The sequence below is a fragment of the Lissotriton vulgaris genome, chromosome 7 (assembly GCF_964263255.1).
Source record: "Lissotriton vulgaris chromosome 7, aLisVul1.2, whole genome shotgun sequence".
Classification (NCBI taxonomy): domain Eukaryota; kingdom Metazoa; phylum Chordata; class Amphibia; order Caudata; family Salamandridae; genus Lissotriton; species Lissotriton vulgaris.
This window is the reverse complement of record NC_141695.1, coordinates 1,663,843,255-1,663,863,390: the sequence shown is the minus strand read 5'-3', so window position 1 is coordinate 1,663,863,390 and position 20,136 is coordinate 1,663,843,255. Positions and strand designations below refer to the sequence as shown.

Genomic DNA, 20,136 nt, shown 5'->3' with positions numbered 1-20,136 from the left:
TTGAAGTATTTTATCGGTAGCCTGAAACAAATGTTCAGGAGTCTTCGGATTTGACATAGCAGAGTGAAAAAGTCTCTTGCTTTCTGGACGTATCGGTTTATTAAAGGATCTACCCCTTCCTACATATGCTATTGTTCCTCTATCTTCTGTCTCTGTCTCTGGTTCATCCTCTGAGGATTTATTTGCATCTGATTCTGCTTCCCTTTCAGCTTTCGCTTTTGCATGGAATACTACTATTTCTTTACGAATTTTCCTGTACATGCTCTCTATACAACTTTGTTTATCATGTTTTCCGTCTGAAATATTCTGGCTCCATGCAGTTAGTACCTTCATCTCTTCCTCATTTACACCAGGCCGGTCTCGTTCTCTTATGAAACAGTTTATGAAGAATCTTAATAGTAGGCTCTGAATGTCTACTTTCTGATGCGCCATGGCCTCCTGAATACATTCCGGACCCTCCCCCGTCTGAACAAAATGATATATCCTGTCTAGATTAGCTTTTATTCCTGGAAACAGAACTAAAAAGTCTGCAGCACGTCTTATACGTATTGAGGCTAATAACATGCAACCATCTTTGCCTGGTATGGGGTCATATCTACAGTATGTGATAAGTTCTTTCACCTTTTCACTGCTAATCGGTCTCGGAGTACGTTGCATTGCTAGTTCTTTAGTATTTAATCGATGTACTGGTGGCGGGGTCTGGAAACCTCCTGATGCACCTCCTGAAGCGGAGGCTTGAGCATGATCTGTCGGTAGGGCCGTGTCAGGCCCAAAAGGATTAAGCAGATTAATAGGGTTAATGGGGGTTGCAGGAAGTGGTGGAGGAGTGCCCTGTCGTTGGGGAAGGTGGTTATTAGGGGGTGGTATAGGTGCAGGTGGAACATTGGTGTATGCGGGTGCTACATCGTCTAAGTAGGAAGAAAGGAAAATCTCTGCTGCGGTCTTGTGACGTAATTTAGTCGGAACCAATGGAGGGGGCTGATCTTTCGGTACTTCCGGGGTCGCCTTGGGCAGGCCCTCGGCCAGGACTGGATACAATCCTGTCATAATAGCATTACTACGTCTATCATGTTGTTCTATCCTAACTCGTTCTCCTTCTTCTAGTAGTTCTTTTTCTTTGGCTTTTTCGGAATCCTCTTTACTTCTCTCTGCTTTTCTGAGTGCTTTCTCTGTCCGTCTGTGCGATTCTTTACGCCATAATTCAATGCCATCTTTTTGTGACTGTCTGGCTTTCTTTTTCCATAACGCTTCTTCTACTCTCATGATGCACTCGGCATCCCATGTCCCTGTAACGGGCCATCTCTGATTCTCTGCTAAATCTTTGGTGTAGTCCACCCACAAGTCGAGAAATAATACAGCATCTAAGCCGTGTTTGTGGTACATAAAATACCCTGGAGTGTCCCTGGGTGGGATGGGAACAGCTTCCTCGAGTATTCCTTTTCTAGTTCCTATCTGTTTCAGTTTAGAAAACAGCAGCATTTTCAGCCGTGATACTTGGTACTTGATACTTACTCGTATTTGGACACCACTAATACAATAAACACAGTAATGAAAATCAAACAATCACTCATACCACGACATTAAAACACATTTGAACATTTTGAAAACGAACAACAATAACTAGAATAAAACTAGCTAACTGCATACTGGATATACTGCTAAACAGTACAGATACACTGCTAAACAGTGCAGACCGGGTCTGTGTACCCAAACCCGTCTTGACCGGACACAAACTAATGCACCCGTCTAGATGCGTCCCCAGCAACGGTAACCACCGGGAAGCACGGTACGGAAGGCCTCGGAAACTCGACACTGGACTGGACCGGACTGGACTGGACTCGACTCGTGACGTAGGTACTTCGGAACTTCGGAACTGGTGGGCCTCTGAATACCTCGGACCTTGCTCTCTCAGCTGGGCTCTGGTCGGGATCCTCCGCACTCCTCACCGCCTCGTCTGGGTGTCGATCGCAGCCTCAGTCACCTCCGTTGGCCTGAGGGAGATACAGGAAATCCTGCGGGTACGCGTAGTTGTCCGTCCGGCTGTGGCAGGGGACCAAGCCTGCAACGCACCGCCGGCGCGTAAGGTGGGGGAGGGGTCCCTATTCGGGCGCCAATTATGTGGTAAATTTAAATTACCTATACTTAATTTATGCAGTAAAGTTCAATAAGAATAACTCAGTCAAAAATAAGAGGCAGAGTCCGTGGCATCTGGGTTTATAAGGGTTTTATTCCTTAAAAGGGAATTGGTTCGAACCAGGTATCATGTTCCATCACCACAAGGGTTCAGGAAGGGAATCACAATGCTTTATTAACAGAATATCATATATATAGTCAATGCATTACAGTGGTGATAGATGCAGAAGGCGTAACAGCTGAGAGAAACGAGATAAGAACACATATGCGTAACAGAAGGCGTGCATGATGGCGTACACGGAGGTGTGTGCTAGACAACGTCACATGAAACGTATCACAGGTGGGTGGATCCATAGAGGAATCCTGCAGTGTCAGCAGAAATACATGGCAGAGATGCGCGCGCAGCAGCATGACGTGTGAGTGACGTGGAACTGGAGGGTGAAGGGGACTTGACATTTAGCCCTACATGAGGAGACAGAAGTCTGGGGTGTCAGAACAACCTAATCCCAAATCATATCTAATATCTTGTGTTTGAGGAACTGTATTATCTAGAAGAAAAGGTCTCTCGGGCAGAGGCTATTCTATACTGACTGCTAGTGCGTGCATATGCGACTAAGTGTCTATGTGAGATGCGAGGGGCCATGGGCCTACCATGGTAACAGGAGCTATGAATTACTTGCATGGAGACAGAAAGGCCGGGCCCTTTGCTCTGCAGATGGGGAGATGTTTTCCTAAATCACTAGACAGGCATGTATTTTCGAGGAGCGGAGCAGATAACTTGAAGGCTGAATACAGTCTTGGCAGGCAAGCAGGTCGAGCCAGGCACCGCTCGCCGCACAGGGAGTAAGGCAAGGGTCATGGAAGCAGCAGGCTGCAGCTTTCAGAGACAGAAGGCAGAAAGGGCTTGATGGCAGGAATCAGGGCCTAACTCACCAGAGCCAGGAAAACATGAAAGTGTACCATGTAAAGACGGTGGCAAGGCATACTTAGGAACTGAATATCCGACCCATTCATGGTGGATCTGAAAGAGGACATGTTAACGTTGGACGCAAATGTATTTGCGTCTTCATAGCTGGTTGTGGAGGGAACATACATGTACTTAAAGCACGTACATGGAGCCGTTGGGGTCTACGTTAGGGGACACAATTGACCATAAAAATTCATATTACCTCACCTGCCAAGACTCGAACCTGGTTCCCCAGCTTCGAGGTCGACTGCTCTAGACGTAAGGCTACATCCTCTCCCCAAATTAATTAGTTTGACTGAAGCCAACAGACCCTTCAACATTAAATGCATTAAAGTGCTTTGGTGTGCCGCCCCCCTGGCTAGGCTTGACAGCTCCCCAAGGAGCCACGGCGCACAGTTTGGGAACCACTGTCGTAGCTGGATACTGAAGAAGTACCAACAGCCTTCCCTATCAAAGTATTAGAGTGTGGCGGACACAACTTCGGCATTTCAAGGACTGAAACCTGAGCATTTATTACCAAACATATGTTTCCCATTGACATGGCTGTACAAGGCCATAAAACATAGTATCTTTTTCTATGCTTGGGAACATATCTTAATGAAGATAAAGTGGGTCCTTTGTAAATGGGTGGTTTGCCCGCCAGACACAGAAGTTCCCCTGGTGGAGCAGCACCTGCCCTTGTATAATATTCCCATCCGCGGGGAAAGTATCTGCCAGTGAAGCACTTGCAAGGAAGGCAGAGTAATTTGCCAAGCATGTGCAATAAAGTTTTTTTCTTTGTGTTTTTAAATACTCTCCCAGAGCAGGAGTTTGTTTTTTATAAAGAATAAAAGATATGCGTCTGATGCACATGGTTGTTTAGAGGTCGTTGATTGATTTCCTTGCCTGGTACAGCCATGTTTGGCATGGCAATTCAGGTCAGGGAACAAAAGTCATAATTACCCTGCCCTAAACAGAGCCGGTCAACCGTCATTATGACCTGGCAATTCTGGGGATATTGAACCATCAGGGCAAGGATTTCCTGCTGGCACAGTCATCTGAGGCTCTGCCAGTGGGCCCCTGGGGTTCCCTTCTGAATGTGATGGGGAGACCGCAAGTTTTGACAGGGTGGGTCTTAATGACTCACCAAATTGTGGTAAATAAACTTCCAAAACCCTTCAAATTCATATCAAGTTGACATCTGAGGCGAATCTTGATTTATTGGTTGTTTAAAACCATTTTCTGATTTACAGTATTTTATTTAAGAAATTCTATCACTCTTCATGAAGTGTCCTTCCTGTGGTAAAAAGGTCTCCACTGACTAAAATAACCTGTCCATCGTGTCTCTTCCTGACTGTCAACCCCCTGGCAATTGTGAGAACCCCCTGGCCTTTTGAAGGTGGAACTTTGAAGTTGGGAAAAAATCCAACTCTGTGAACAAGAGGAAATACAACACTTGTAAGCTTCTTCCAATAATTCAGAACAATCAGAGAGGGCTTCCTCTTTCTCTCCTGGGGAAATGTTCTGAGTACTCTAGCAGATGGAGAGCCAAAAATTGAGCATCATGATGATCTACAGCATTCCCATTTGACGTGACCTGGTATGATGTTGACCTGTTGATTGATGACGGCTGATTTGCCTCAAAACTCCACCGGACATCAAGGGGGTCCGAAATGTTGACATCAAAACACAGATCAACATTGAAATGCAGCTTGACGTAGAAGTCTTATTATGAGTCCAATTGTATGCACCTCCAGCTCTCTTTTTCATGACTGAGGAAATTGAAGACCTGTCGCATCCCACCTACGTCTTATTCAGAGAAGTCAAAAACCTGTTAACCCACTAGGGAAGTCGCACCTGTAGCCCAGAATTAAAATACACCTTCACTGAGATCCTATTGTCACGCTTTACAACAGGTGTTACAGTCTGCTTCACTTCCACCTCCAGTGGATCAGCCTCTGATGCCAACTGTTTCACATGCTCTGCAACCATACATGCCAGTACCTTTGGTATCTGCAACTTGCTTTCAAGATGCAAGGTTAGCACACTAAGACAAACCCCAATTAAAAGGGGTCATTCTCATATACCAAAGAGACCTCAATATATCTACTTTCACTATTCCATATTGAAACACTTGAGAACATTGCACACTTTTCTTACTAGTACACTCAGAACAACTACTTTCTCTACTACTTTCACCATGTCATTAAGTGATACAAAGTACTCCAGCACATAGGGATTCACATTCTACCTCCCCAAGTGAAGGCATCAATATCTGTCATGAGGTGTTGGCAAAAGGTGCCGCATAAATAAGTTCATATGTCAGAGCTGCCTATATGAACGTCTGGTGTGTTTTAAATGCTTCACCACTTAAGCTCAGCTAGACCAACATTGGCTTTGGTCACAGTCTAACTTTAACCCCTGTTAACGTTTCTTGGGGACTGCTGCATTCAAAGTTGTTCCTTCTGTCATGATGAAAAAGCATAAGCAAAACCACTTCATTTTTGTTTTAATGAGAAACATCCTGCTGAGGAAATTTGCAAAACAGTCATCTTGAACTCTATCCACACTTTCATGAGACCCCGTTTTCTTAACTGGAGGGATGATACCCATTTAGGTAGTCTTTCTTTGAAGAACTTACTTGTGGCTTCCATCATATATTTCACATTTTACAAGGGATGAGCTTGTTAATATATTTGTTGCTTATGGCTTTTAATGAAGAGCCCCTTTAGAAGGAAGAGCTATTTATCTGTAGTCCTAATTCTCTTCAAAGGGAATCTTCATTAAAAATTATTAACAGTAAATGATGCAATGAAAATCCTCCAACGGCCGCATTGCTAAAGGAGCAGGATGATCAAATTCATACTGTAAGTACTCCTGCGACCGTAAAGTGGCGTCAAAAATAAACGTGACATCCTGGGATGACAAGGATGCAGCCCATTGAATCCACCGAGGGTGCAAAGCTTTAGAATTTGGTACACTGGCTTTCGTAACTGCCTCCAAGGCAGGACACAGGGTAACAACCAACATGCGTTTTCCCTGTGACAGGGCACGTTCCTTGAGAATTGCCATCTGCACAGCCGTCAAAACTTTCTCCACAGTGGAAAAGCGCATTTCAGCCGAAGTGTACAAGTGTGACTTGTAAGCCATAGGTACTGTATCTCCTTCATTAAAAGTTAGGTACGTGAAACCGACCGCCCCCGGGACAATTCTTATCACCAGGTTGGTCTGGTTATCACGAGTCTGTAAGTATTCAGAAGCGAGCAAATCAGCCTGCAAAGAATGCAGAATAGCTGAATGCTCAGGCAGCCAGCATGATTTGGAAAAAGATGGTTGTATCAAAGCATACAAAAGCTTGATACGCTGGGCATATTCCGGAACGTATGTTCATCCGAAATTCAAAAAGCCCAGTAAAGACTGTAATTTTTTCAGTGTTGTTGGAGAGCGCAACTGTGCGCACTTCTCCAGGAAGTGAGGAGCCAATCCCTTTCCTTCATTGGTTAGTTCATAGCCTAGAAACAACACTGTGTATTCTGCAATGTGCGATTTTGCAAAATTAAACTTGTAACCCATGTCTGCGAAGTTACAAATAATACTGTTCACTCGACACAGATGCTCCCAAAGTTCGTCGTCTGTGAGATAGATATCATTCACATAGGAACAAGCATCTGGGTCGACTCTCTCCACCAGAGAGACAATGCGGGCAGAAAATACTCCAGGACTGTTCTTATAGCCCATTGGGAGACGCCGAAACATTTTTTGGACACCGCCGCATGTGAAAGAAGTCCATTGGGAACTTAGACTGTCCAATGAATGGGCATAAAAACCATTGGAAATGTCAAGCGTGGTTTTGAACCGCTTACGCACAAGACTATTTACAAGGGCCTAGCCGTGAGTATTCTGTACTGCACAGTTACGGCAATGCGAGTTTAAATGCCGGTAATCCAAAACCAAACGGTAAGAGCCGTCCGGCTTGTTTACAGTAAAAAGGGGGTTATTCATCGGTGACACACACGTTTCAATTACACCTTGATATTCCAATTGTTCAAGGATCGCTGCGACTGAAGCTTTGGCTTCACGTCGTATGGGATATTGAGGTTGAGGCTGCGGCTGAGACCGTAAAGGAATCTCGTGGTTTGGGGACAATTTATCCCAGCCACACTGATTACGGTACACAGCCGGTGCAAGCGCCACAGCCCACTCTTCTGCAAAGTGCAGCGCTTCCACTCTCGAAACAGTGTTCGCAAAACTGGGGAGGATCACCTCCTCCCCTCGTGGAGCTGCGAGCACAAAAGGTGGGGGCCAGTCAGCCTCCGAAAGCAAAATGTCATATGTAGACGAAAGATTTTCCCAAAATACCCCTCTAACGGTACGCTGTATGTCACCTTCAATTAACAGGACAATTTCAAAAAGTCTATCAGGGGGAGCAACTCTTGTATCAGCTGTTTCAATCACAACATAAGTGTCAGTCGCTGTCACCTTCAGTAGTGGACGGAGGGCCTCTCTCACTATGGTAATCTCCGCCGCGCTGTCCAGCAAGGTCAGAGCCCAAGTCAGATTCCGAAGCCTCGTTCTCACAATCTGGGGCATATCGATGCGCCGTTAAGGCTGCGACTTTCTTCTTGGCAAACTGCAGTCTCTGAGGCGTGGAGCCCTCCTGCTTTTCTGCACCGGTGCGCGGGCGGGGCTGACCACGTCCTTGCTGGCCACCCCGGCCCCTGCCGCCCCCTCCACCACCGGTTGACGGAGCCGATGAGTCCTGAAAGGAACGAGGAGAGCGTTGGTCAGAGGCCTGAAAACGTTCAGGTGACTTAATCATCGCACGGTCGCGCAAATCATAAACACGTTCCGACTGCGCAGGCAACGGAGACGCAGGACGCGAAACCTGGGTTTGTTGTTGTTGCTTTTGCTTATCCTGATTCTGTTTTCTAGGCCAATTTTGTTTCTTGGACTTGGGCTGAGCGTTCGCCTCCGAAGATTGTCCCTGGGGCTGCTTTTTCTCTTTATCAGAAAAAGTCTTAAGCCCCTTGGCATTGCGGCCAACCATTTTATAAGCCGCCACAATTATCCTTGCTAACTGACGGGTCACCTACGTTACAAGTGGCGCGATTAGGGTGAGGAGTAAATCCAGCCAAAGCGGGCCAATTTGTGCCCGGAATGGACAAAGGACCTAACCTCGGAGCGGTTAAAGCGTGTGGTAGGGCGCCACCAAACCAAACTTCATGCTGCCAAACATCAATAGGTACTTCCTGTGCTCTGTACGGAGCATATTCAGCAGGTACAGGTGACGGAGTGTACGAGTGGAACACACCAGAATTCACGTCCACTGGCGGAAATGTCACCCACGAATAAAACAGTTCGTACGGGTAAGCATGTTCCGCACTCACCACCAGAACCACAGCCAAGCCTTCCAAAGGTACATCATAAGTCCGCAAATGATCACGCACCGCAATGCGACTATGCAGCGGGATGTCCACGGCTTGTGCCATGACTGCACAGGAAGGTGAAAAAACAAAGATTACTTTGTAGCACAACTGGGTAGTAATTCAAGGAAACCGTTTTAGATAGATTCAAGCTTGAAAAGACCTATTTCAAAAATAGGTAGGTTTTTCCGACACCGCCGTTTTCCGGAAACGGGAATGAAGGGGTTAAGGTTTGAATGATATACTACTCGAGTGTCATGATATAAGGCCAACAACCGTTGGGCGCCATGTAGCAGGGTTTCCGTTCTCCCACAGAACTGTGCATAGAGATCTAGAACCTTAGTGAATTAGGGTGACCCAAAACTCACCTTAGTATCAGAAATCCCCTTACCGAGCTAGCTACAGTGTCTCATTGGTCATAACGAACTCCCAATGACTTAGACAAACCAGAACATGAACTTTAAATACCTCAGGTATCGTGGAACACATGAACACTCTTTCACTCTATAATCATTTCAAACCAGAACAGGGAGTAAAAGAAGACACGTGCAAGTTTGAAATATTTATTTTTCAATGCAAGGTTCTTAAATGCAGTATCTTATATAATACCAGAATACATATTATAAAAATCAGAGTTATCAGCATAGTCACTAATCCATAGTAAGCGAACGGTGATAGCATATTATAATGCAAAAATCAATAGAAATCTGTATCACCTATATTTCGCGCACCCTATTTAGCATACTATATTATATCTAAGAAGGTCTCATTTGGGTTTTAGCAGGGCGGGCCCATACCTCTAAATGTCAGTAGGAGAAGATCACATCATCAGCTACCAGCTCTCTGCATGCAAAGCACCTTCAAGTGTGTTTGTGCATTCTCAGTAACTCTATCTTAAACCCGCGTAGAGCCCAATGTTGGCAGCAACATTATTTGTGTTATGTCTAATGTGGTGCGAGGATCAGGCCTCCCAGCAACCTTGTGTTAGGTTATTCTTAGAGGCTTTAGCTCTCAGTGTGCAGACAGTGTACCAAGTGTACCAAGCACGACTGATATCAGAGCAATAACATATTATTCTCAAATAAATCACATCTTTCGTCTAGGTTGAAAGCTACAATAATAATTATGTGCCGTGTGCAAACTGAAGCCAAAGGAAAATATGTTGTTTAAACATTTAATAGACTCATGCTAACTTAACACAATATATAGAAAAGCAGTAACTATATGACAATAGTGTGAGGTGCAAGTGTGCTTGATAAGTTGATAAAGAGCAGCTATGTGTGCTGAGAGATGCGTCTGTCAATATGACGGATGTGTCAGACGTCTGTAAACACGCCCAACATTGATGTGCTCTCTTGTGATGTACCCCAGTCCCACTCTGACTTCAGGCAATGCTAAATATGGATGAGAGATGTACGTTATGTCAACTCTGACAGAATTGTATCTGTTGATGGTAGGTTTGGAAATCTGACGATGGAGCACTATTGATAGGCTTACTGCATCATGATGGATGGCGGTCCTTTAGTACAACCTCTAAATAAGGCAGACGGTATTCCATCAGCCTTACAAACGGATTAGTTACTCCATGAGAGAGGAATGATGGCCTGTACTCCAAACTCTAAATCAGCCCTAGATTTCTCCAAATATTACTGGTCCATCCTGCTCAATTAAAAATCTTATCATTAGCATAAAGTTTCAAGGTCCCTTTTCTATTGCTCAAATGCAGGCCCATCAGCAGCTTCCCAAGCATTTCATAGTAGCTAACGTAAGATTAAGCTAATGGTTTATTCGTTGCAGAGGAGATGAGTCCTTCCCAAGTAACAAGTGCAAATTCGTGTCAGATCCAACACACAAGCTCAATAAAATGAGACTGGCTCAAACCCTGGTAGCTATGGCACAGAAGAAACAGACTTGACCTAAGATTTTTTTTCTTTTTTATAAGTCCCAAAATAAAATGTCAAAACATAACACAACAAAAATTCCACAACCAGGAGATCTATTAGCTGGGATCACATAACATCATTTGAAGCAATTAGAGAAAGGTTTGAAGTCGGACCCCGGGATTTTTTTACATTCTTACTGCTGAGAGATTTTTTGCTTAAAAAGGTAGGCGATGCGGCAGGCTTTGGACAAGTACCCCTGGTGGAATTACTAACTAGTAATACCAGACCATCAATTACACAAATATAAAGGTGTTTGCAGGAAGGTGTGCTAGATGACTTGAATAAACATGGGCTGAAATGGTAGGATATGTTGGGAGTCGAGGATTCTTACTTTATGAGATCATTAGAACTGTGGGACACTGTACTGTGCTCTGCCAATCTGCGGGTTCAGCATTTTAAGACTTTATTTGATTCATATGTATAACACCTGCGAAAATTGTGAAATGGGGTGGTATTGAGGGGATGTCTTGTTTCAGATGCTCAACATTTGGAGCTGATTTAGTGCATATTTTTGCCACTTGTCCTGTATATAATCTATTGGTCGCGAAATCAGAAGTCTTTTACAACAGATTCTCAATGTTGATGTTCCTCTGACACTATAGCTGATGTTGTTAGAGGTATATGATACAGCTGGCAATGAAGGGGATGAACTTATTTTTATAGCTATGGCAGTTCTCAGGTCATGTGTTGCCTCAGCTTGGCTTGATCCACAACCCGAACCTTCCAGCAGTGGAAGGGACGATTTTTACATTTATATCATTTAGAAGCAACCATTTTTTATTATGTGGTATAGAATCGATGGCACAGCTTAACTGCCTACATCCACCGGCCAGCGGAGCGTAGTGACATGGTCAGCACACAGCGTACAGGTCTACAACCCGGTGGGCGACCCAGCGTGAAGAAGCTTCAGTACATAGCGTTCATGGCAGGCAACTGCTAGCAGCGAATATTGAAAAGCGTCTGTCTCCGGTAAATTAAAATATTCCTCGTGTAATTGGGGGAAGGGAATCAAGCCATCTAGGTCAAATAGGGAACCCTCTCTCTTACAACCTTCCTCTCTCCAGCGATGGAAGACGGGGATTTTATAAAGGAAAAAGAACAAGAAAACAGACAAACACCAACCCCCTCCACCCCCTCAAAGCTCCCCCCTTCCCACCCCCTCTGCATCAGTCTCTGCATTCCTATCCTATTCTCCCATGGCCGCTTGTCGCCTCTCACAGTCATTCAAGCCACGGGTGTGGCCCCCACAGGTTCCAGCGGAATAAGCCGTAGAATTTGCAGGTATTTTGGGCAAGTGACTTCTCTCATTTCCTTGGAGAGGAGCTGTAGAAATGGACCCCAGAGTTTCGCGTATTCTGTTCCCTTCCCATCGATGCTAAGTGAGAGGCGCTCCATTGCGAGGATATGCCAAAGTCTCCGGTTCCAATCGCGGGTATCGGTCACAGCCAGGGAGCCCCATTGAGCTAAAAGGACCGGTCTCGCTGCCAGCAACGCTAATGCAATCTGTCTACCTCTCAGAGAACACAACGGGAAGGATTTGGTATGAGGGAGTCCTAGCAGGGTGTGTATTCAGGGGACCGGGGCAGTGTAATTTGGAATGCTTCATCGATGTCATCAAGAACTTCAGCCCAATATCGCTCCAATTTCGGGCAGCGCCATAACAGGTGTACCAGAGTGCCAGGAAGGCCACACCCACCCCCGCCAGCAGAGGCCTGACTTTGTTCCATCCCAGGATTTGATGCTTGCTGGCGTATAGTACCAATAAGAGACTATCTTCTAGGCCGATTCCGCACCCGCGGTATTAGAGGTCGTATGATGAGCACGATAGAAAATATGTTCCCATTCTTTGGGTGTCAAAGGAGGACCCAATTCAGTCTCCCAGCGAACCTGCGCCTTCGTACGCTGCTTCATAGGGCGTTTAAGAATCATTACGTACAGTTCAGATATGAGCTTACGGTCATCCGTTTTGCAAACCAGCCAATTTTCGAAAGTGGTTAAGGGGCGGGACATCAGGGCAAAATTGCCGGGCTGCGTCACCCAGTGTGCTAGCAGCGAATATTGAAAAGCGTCTGTCTCCGGTAAATAAAAAAATCCTCGTGTAATTGGGGGAAGGGAATCAAGCCATCTAGGTCAAATAGGGAACCCTCTCTCTTACAACCTTCCCCTCTCCAGCGATGGAAGACGGGGATGGGCATCCCGGCGGAAACTCAGGATTATCTAGGATAGGAGACATAGGGGAGGGAAATGTGGTCCAGTCCCTGTGCAATGCTAACTGTTTCCACACCTTGAGAGTCGGCAAGTTTACAGGCGACAAGTAGAGACCCCATGCTCTGTGCTTGCGCGGAAGCCAAAGTTCCCGCCAAATATTGCAGCCAGCCACTGTCTGATCCATAAAGTTCCAGTGCTTGCTGGACAGAAGCCTATTCACTCCGTGACATAGCGAAGACAGGTCGCTTGATAATAAGCACTCAATAGGGGGAAACACAAACCTCCCACAGCTTTCGGGGCAGTGATAAGCGTCAGTGCGAGCCTCGGCCTCTTGTTGCTCTGCAAGAATTCATTAAGGGGCCCTTGCAGCTTCCGGAGGACGCCCGGCGGAGGACTCAGTGGGAGCATCTGAAACAGGTAGAGGATGCGTGGCAGCACAGTCATCTTCACCGCCGTTAGCCTCCCATACCAGGCCAAGTTGAGGCGGGACCAATCGGAGAGCGCTTTGGTAGTTTGGTCTACCAATAGCCTGTAAAGGAGATTGTTTTTGCAATAGAGGAAGTCAGCCGAATACCCAGATACGTAATATTGGAGTGCACCCACTGAAAGTCAAAATCCTGTTGGAGATCCCGGACCTCATCTAAAGAGATTGAAACATTCAGAATTTGCGATTTCAAGAAGTTCACTTTAAACTCCGCCCACCTTCCCAAATTCAAGAAGTTCCGATGCAAGGTACTGTACAGTGGAGCGGGGTTGAGTCAGCGAGGGAACAACGTTGTCTGCATACAGACTAATTTTGTGGGTGTCAGCGCCAAATTTAATTCACGTTATATCAGGATTGGAACGAATGCGTTGGGGAAAAGGCTCCATGTAGAGCGCAAAGAGTAACTGGAACAAGGGGCACCCTTGCTGCATCTTTCTGGAAATGGGGAAAAGGGTAGATCTACACCCGTTCACCCTCACCGCCGCCTTAGGAGCCGCGTAGAGACATTGAAACCATCAAACAAAGTTATCCCCAACACCATAGGCCCGTAAGACCTTGAATAGATCGTCCCAGTCTACCCGGTCAAAGACCTTTTCTGCATCGAAGGTCTGGGTTTGAGAGTGGCGGACTAGGTCTATAAGGTAAAGAAACCGTTTAGTATTGTCCCCCCCTGCCGCGTCAGGATGAATCCGGATTGGTCTGGATCAATGATATCGTCCATCCGTGGGCTAAGGCGCGCCGCTAAAATGCTCGCGAAAAGTTTCGCGTCAATGTTTAGTAGGGAATTCGGCCGGTAGGAGCCACAGTCTTTTGGATCTTTCCCCGGCTTAAGGGTGACCGTAATTGCTGCCTCCGACATGGAGGGGGTTACCTCTCCGGTGTCCTCTATTCGTATTACAGCATCCAAAGTGTCGACTGACGACTTAACCAGCGCCTGAATGCTACAGGAGTCAAGGTACTCCATCTTCCCTCCCCGGCTTGACGTCTCCCCACTATACAGGCACTGATAGAAGTGGCGGAAAGAATCCACAATAAGGGCATCCGTAGAGTGCTCAACTGCCTGCGAATCCCTAATAGACTGAACAGCTGAGAGCAGCGCCTGTGCCTGCTGTCTGTGGGCCAATATCCTTCCCCCCCTTGTCCCCACGAAGGTAAAATGTATGCCGCAAGCGCAAGAAAGCATGTTCCCCTCTGTCTAAGTCTAACTGCTTTAGCATGCGTCGCTTTGTTTCCAACTCCCTCCAAACGCGCGGGCCTCCCGTCCACTTGTGCACTGTCTCCAAAGCTCCCACCTCGCCCTCAGATTCCACACGCTTAGGTTTGTGAAGTCGTGCAAATGATGCCGCCAACGCAATGAACTCCCCTCACCACTAATTTCAAGGCTTCCCACACCGCTGCCAAGGGCGTACCCTCCTGGTTGTTTTCTGCAAGATAATTAGTGATCGTATCCCGTATTCGGGTCACAACCGATTCCGAATAGAGCAGGGAGTCACGGAGCCGCCAGCCGGCGGACGGTGGGCGTCCGCCACAGAAGGTAAGCTGCACCAAAATAAGGGCATGGTCTGAGAGAGAGCGCGGTGTATTCTGAGCCTCAGATAAGTAGGGTAGAAGAGAGGTTGTAGCTTAAAAGTGGTTGAGGGTGCATAGCTTTTGTGCGCTGCAGAGTAGTAAGTGTAGTCGCGCTCAGTAGGGTGTTGGACACGCCACACATAATGCAATCCACCATCAATCAGCCATTGCCTACCCCCCTGTGACTGCGCACCTGAATGATGCGATCGCTGTTCAGACCTGTCCATCCCAGGATCCATCACCACATTCAGATCTCCACCCACCAGGATCGAGGCGTCCGGAGATGTCAGAACCTCGGAAAGGGCCACCCGCCGGAAGGGTTCTTGTCGTTCATTCGGGGCATACAGTGACCGTAGTGTAAGCTGCGCATCCCCCCACTGGACCCGGACTGCAACTTGGGAAAACACTTTACAATGGGCGCGCGCACTAAAAAGGATGCCACCCCATGTTTCTTAGCCGGATCTGAGGACCACAGTTGCAATGGGAAGCTCTTGTCCCTCATCCTCTCAGAGTCCTTAGAAAGAAGATGAGTCTCCTGCAGCAGACACACATCGCCCCCCACATTCTCCAAGAGGGAGAGGGGGGCCGCGTGCTTGACCGGGCTATTCAATCCCCTGAACATTCAAACTGACAATCTTTAGATCTCTACTCATAGTACCAACGGAGGGAGTAGGAGCCAGCTAGTTGCCCAGAGGCATGAAATGGGACAGAAGGCTGCGGCCAGGGACCATATATCTGCCATGCCCGGCTAGAAGACTGATGCGGAGCCCCAAAAATAACCTCAAAACCCCCTTCCCTAATCATAGTGCATAATAACATAAAGAAGAACGAAAATCACAAGTCTTGTCCAAGGAGAGTAGTCTGTCAAGAGAATCAAACGAGAAGGGGATCAAGGCACCATTCCAGGGAACGTAACGCACCTGATACAGGGCAACTCCACCATACAAGGGTTGAGGGATGGTACCACTTCTCAACAGAACATTTCCCGCTTCCGGCGCTGAGAAACAGCCCACCTGATGCCAATCGAACGTAGCTCAAGGGACGCCGTTGTTGTCAGTCACCTGTGCCACAGATGTAACCGCCACTTCTCTTTCCATAAGACTGGTGGACAAATCCGGTTTTGACTGCTGAGGAGATCTCCCGACCCGCCGCCAGTCAGCAGAGCGTCTGCGCCGCCTCAGAGGGAATTCCGCGGGCCCCGACTGAGGGGAGGGCCGCTCCAAGCCCAGGACATCATATGCGACAGACAGAAAAGGGATCTGGTGGCGCTTGCTTTGGTGTTTAAGATAAGTCGGAATGGGTGGCCTCATGAGTAGGGGATGACCCTCTCACCCAGGTGGTTGGTAATAGGCTTGAATTCTCTGCGCTTGGCGAGGGTGGAGGCCGTTAAGTCCTGGATTAGCGTCGGGTACCGGCCTAGGAATTAACAGCACAGAGGTAGCCGGCCTTGCGAAGGATACGTTCCTTAAGCTGGAAATCATGCACACACACCAGAATGCCCAGTGCGGGAGCCTTTTTGCATCTTGGTAAGCCGACACGATGGACCTGATCCATCTGTATTTCCCATCCCTCTCCCTCCTCCAGGATTTGCGGGAAAGCTCGCAGACATATTCACAAAGGTCATCTCCTTCACCCTTCCACGGCACCGCTCAAATTCTAATGTTGTTACGCCGAGACCGGTTCTCTATGTCCTCAGCGTGGGCTTGGAGGTCTAGGTTTTGCTCCGTGAGACGAATTACATCTTGCTGGAGCTGATGGAGATCGTCTTCCCGACCCAGGTCATGTTCCTCCAAGGTTTCCACCCACTCACCAATAGCATCCACATCACACCGTACCTCTTGTAGGTCGGAGGAGAGCTGAGAGCGAAGCTCCAAAATATCTTCTTTTATAGCTGAGAACAACACAAGCATGAAGGCTTTGGTCGCGGGTACTTCGTTTCCTCCGACGGCGGCGATTTGGTGTCTTCTTGAGAAGTGGACTGACCCATCGACTTCTGCAGGAGATCCTTCAGAGGCTTGTCTTTCCTGTTCCTGGAACAAGACCTGACGGCTAAGGCGCAGGCCTATTCTCCAAGGTGTGTAGCTCAGGCAAACGCGGTATCAGCACACCGGGGAGCTCTAGGGATGCCCACTTCCCACGGGGCCCAGACCCCGGGCTAGGGCAAAGCAGCAAGACACCAGAGCTCAATATTAGCTGGCACAGGTGGGTATTGAGGTGCAGGTGAGCCCTGGCCTTACGTATGCTGTGAGGCAAACAGTCAGGACATGGGAGGCGCTCCCTCACCCCCAGACTCTCCCCGTCAAGGCCCCGCCCCGTGCTCGGCTCCAGTAGCTCCACTCGAGGGGGGACAGCACTCACAGAGCCCAGGGGATCAAGCTCCTAGTCGGGCAGGAGACCAGGGCAGCACTCCCTCTCAAATCCTCAGACAACAAAAGGCACAGATCCAGTCAGCGCTCCCCAGTCCGCCTATTCACAAGCCAAGAGTGGGCCCCCTGCACCCAACAGAATGAGTCTCACAGGTCTCTGGTCCCCCAGCAAGGGCCAGAAAGCGATCCCTGGTTAGGGGGGCTGTCCCTGCTGTTGCCGTTCTTAAAGCACACTGCTGCGAGCCCCACTCTCAGTCACCGCTGGACAGGGGGGCACACCCCCAGCTCCAGACCAGCAAAGCGCTAGCCCCTGCAAGCACACCACCACTCCACACTCTGCCGTCCGCCGACGCAAAGACCGATTAATATCTCCTGGGGGTAGGACAGCAAGCCGCTAATCCGCTAGGCCTCATCCAGGCCAGCGCACAGGAGCGACCGCCACCCGAATCAGTCAGGGCAGGGATCGCAAATCTGGGCCAGTGCAGAGGGTCCCCTCCCGCCGACGTGCGGACTGATAGCAGACCCAGCCCTGCTCGCAATGCAGCTTCGTAGCCTCCAGCACCCCGAACAAAGTTCAGCAGATCGTAACTAATGGCCGCACAGAGAGGAGATGAGGGGGGACACCCACACTCGCCGACGCCGTACAGTCTCACCACCAGCGGCCCTCGCACCCGCAGGTACCGCCAGTCCTTCAGCCACAGGGAAACAGATCGGGCACACCACCAAGCCCCTCTGTGTGAAGCTGCAGGGCTCGGGGATCACAGTAGGCGCCCAGATGCTATCCAAACACACTCAGCGCGGGGTCCCCATCCCCAAATCAGTACAGGAGCTCGCCGTCCGTCGGTATACAGACAGAGTCCCGCAGCTCAAGGTCCGCTGCCCCCTCTCACCTTGCTGTACTATGCTTGGACCTTCTCTTCTCCTCCGCACCTCTGCTCAGCACTCGCGGACCCCGGACCTGTCAGCCCCATACAGTTACGGGCATAGACAAACAGCCGCTCGCCAGGGAGGTCCGCCCGCAGCACTCTTGTCGGGAGGGGGGTACCGGCTGCACGCGCTGATAGGCCGCACTCGCCCTCACCCCCAGTAGGCACGGGCCGCTCTCTCACGCGGGCTTCACAAAATGGTGGCTAGGAGGCAGATCCCCGATCTCCGCATTCCGGACTACTCGGCAAGACGGATCCTCAGCTCGCTCACTCCTCCACTATGTTGGGGAAGCTGCCGACTCTCCACAGCTCCAACAAATATTCCGCAACACTATAGTCCCCACCATCAGCGCCTCGCCAACAGATTCGCCGGGCCGCAGCAAGGCCGGGGCCGGACAGCTCAAGCCAGCACAGGATACAGCTGCAGATCGCCAAAATATACCCTCCACTGGAGCGGAGAGGGTCAACGGGAGCGTCCCTGATCAGTGTCCAGCGTGGATGGGCACCAGGAGGGCATATATCCAACACTAATTGCAATCGGCGCCGGAGGGACAGAGAAACACGTCCTACTCCGCCGCCATCTTGGCCACGCCCCCCTACATTTATATAATTTAGAAAAGGCACTCTATGAAAGGAAAGGTAGAATCAAAGGGAAATGAATCTGGGGCCCCTTTTCCACCTGTATTGCTTCCTTTTTATGAACTGAAACTTCTTTAAATATTAGATAGTGAACTAATGATCTTTTGTTATTGTGCATAGTGTATTTCCCTTTTGTCTTTTGATGATCAAATGAAAATTGGTAATTTATGTTTGGAATATATGTACAGGTAAACACTGTTGCTATTATACAGCTTTCTTTATGCAATAAAAAATAAAACATTTAAAAAAAATTGACAACCAGTGTCTAAAAATAATAATAATAATTATAAAAATTACACCAAAGTGAATTCAATCCAATAAGGGGAACAGGAGCTATATTTTTGTAGGTTTTAGATTAAAACGTACCAAAGAAAATTAAACCACCAGCTAGAAGTCACTATTCGCAGTTGACCAGGACCAATGTATGATTTCTGGCTGATTGTAATGGAGAGAAGGTTGGATACACTAAACATCACAAGCATGACTGAATATCCTGCCTGTCAAACTCTTTATCCTCTGCCCAATTATAAATTGGAGCGAGAGTGAGCTTTTTGTTGGCATTGCCTCCGTTGACTGCGTCAATGGGAGGCTTAGCCTGACAGCCTGCTCGAGGGCTGGCCATCGATGTATGGGCAATACACTACCCGCCCTACCTAGGGCTGACCGTATGACAGACTTTTTTTTTGTCCATCACCTACACAAAAAAGCCTAGCGGTGGCCAATAGAAAAAAAAAAATAATGACCGCCATGCCCAAATAGAAACAAAATTCCCTGAGTGTGTGGGTCATTTATCTGTTTTTCAAAAAGAGACTTCCAGTTTGTTTATAAAATCCAAAATGTTTCATGGCCGGCTGTCAATACTGACGGCGGTTATCCACCAAAGTTTTGGTTACTAACAATCCTCAGTACACGCAAATATTAACACAGTATTAAAACTTCAATCATTGCATAAGAAAGAGTAAATCGTTGTATTTTGTTGTTTGTCTTTACCCAGTCAAAGTGTGTTTCATCGATAGGGATTACTCCTGGACTTCTTCAGGGCTAAAAGAACATGATAACACTAGTTTTAAAGTCGATTCCAATACACAAAACTGAGACATGGTGAAAAACTATTCACCACTGTGTAGAAACCCGTTCGAATGGTGTGAAAGCACAGATGTAAAATTCACGAAACACTTCTGTGTAGTGGAAACCCATGCATCCTGTACGCTTGTGACAGAATAACACATCATGTGATCAAAAACGACCAGACTATGTTGGGCTCATGATGTCTAATGAAAGGCGTAGAGGCAATATGTGGTGCCCAATGTTGAACTTCTTAAAGAACCAATCATTTACACAACTGTGTATATCAATGCATGTCCCAACTGTGTGACAAATTGCCAATCCCTGCACCTTGCTCCCAGAGGTACAAATCCTACCTGTCATGCTTGTCACTTCTCTTAACCCCTTGGCAGCTGGGGTAATTTTCCTGCTGTGCTGGGAGGCGGGGCGCACAG

The 20,136-nt window shown here is 47.8% G+C and overlaps 1 protein-coding gene across 1 annotated transcript in view; it reads left to right on the top strand.

The window, feature by feature from the left end:
- EFCAB8 (EF-hand calcium binding domain 8) overlaps positions 1-20,136 on the top strand; it is a 1,673,324-nt gene that overhangs the window by 604,401 nt on the left and 1,048,787 nt on the right. The window lies entirely within an intron of this gene.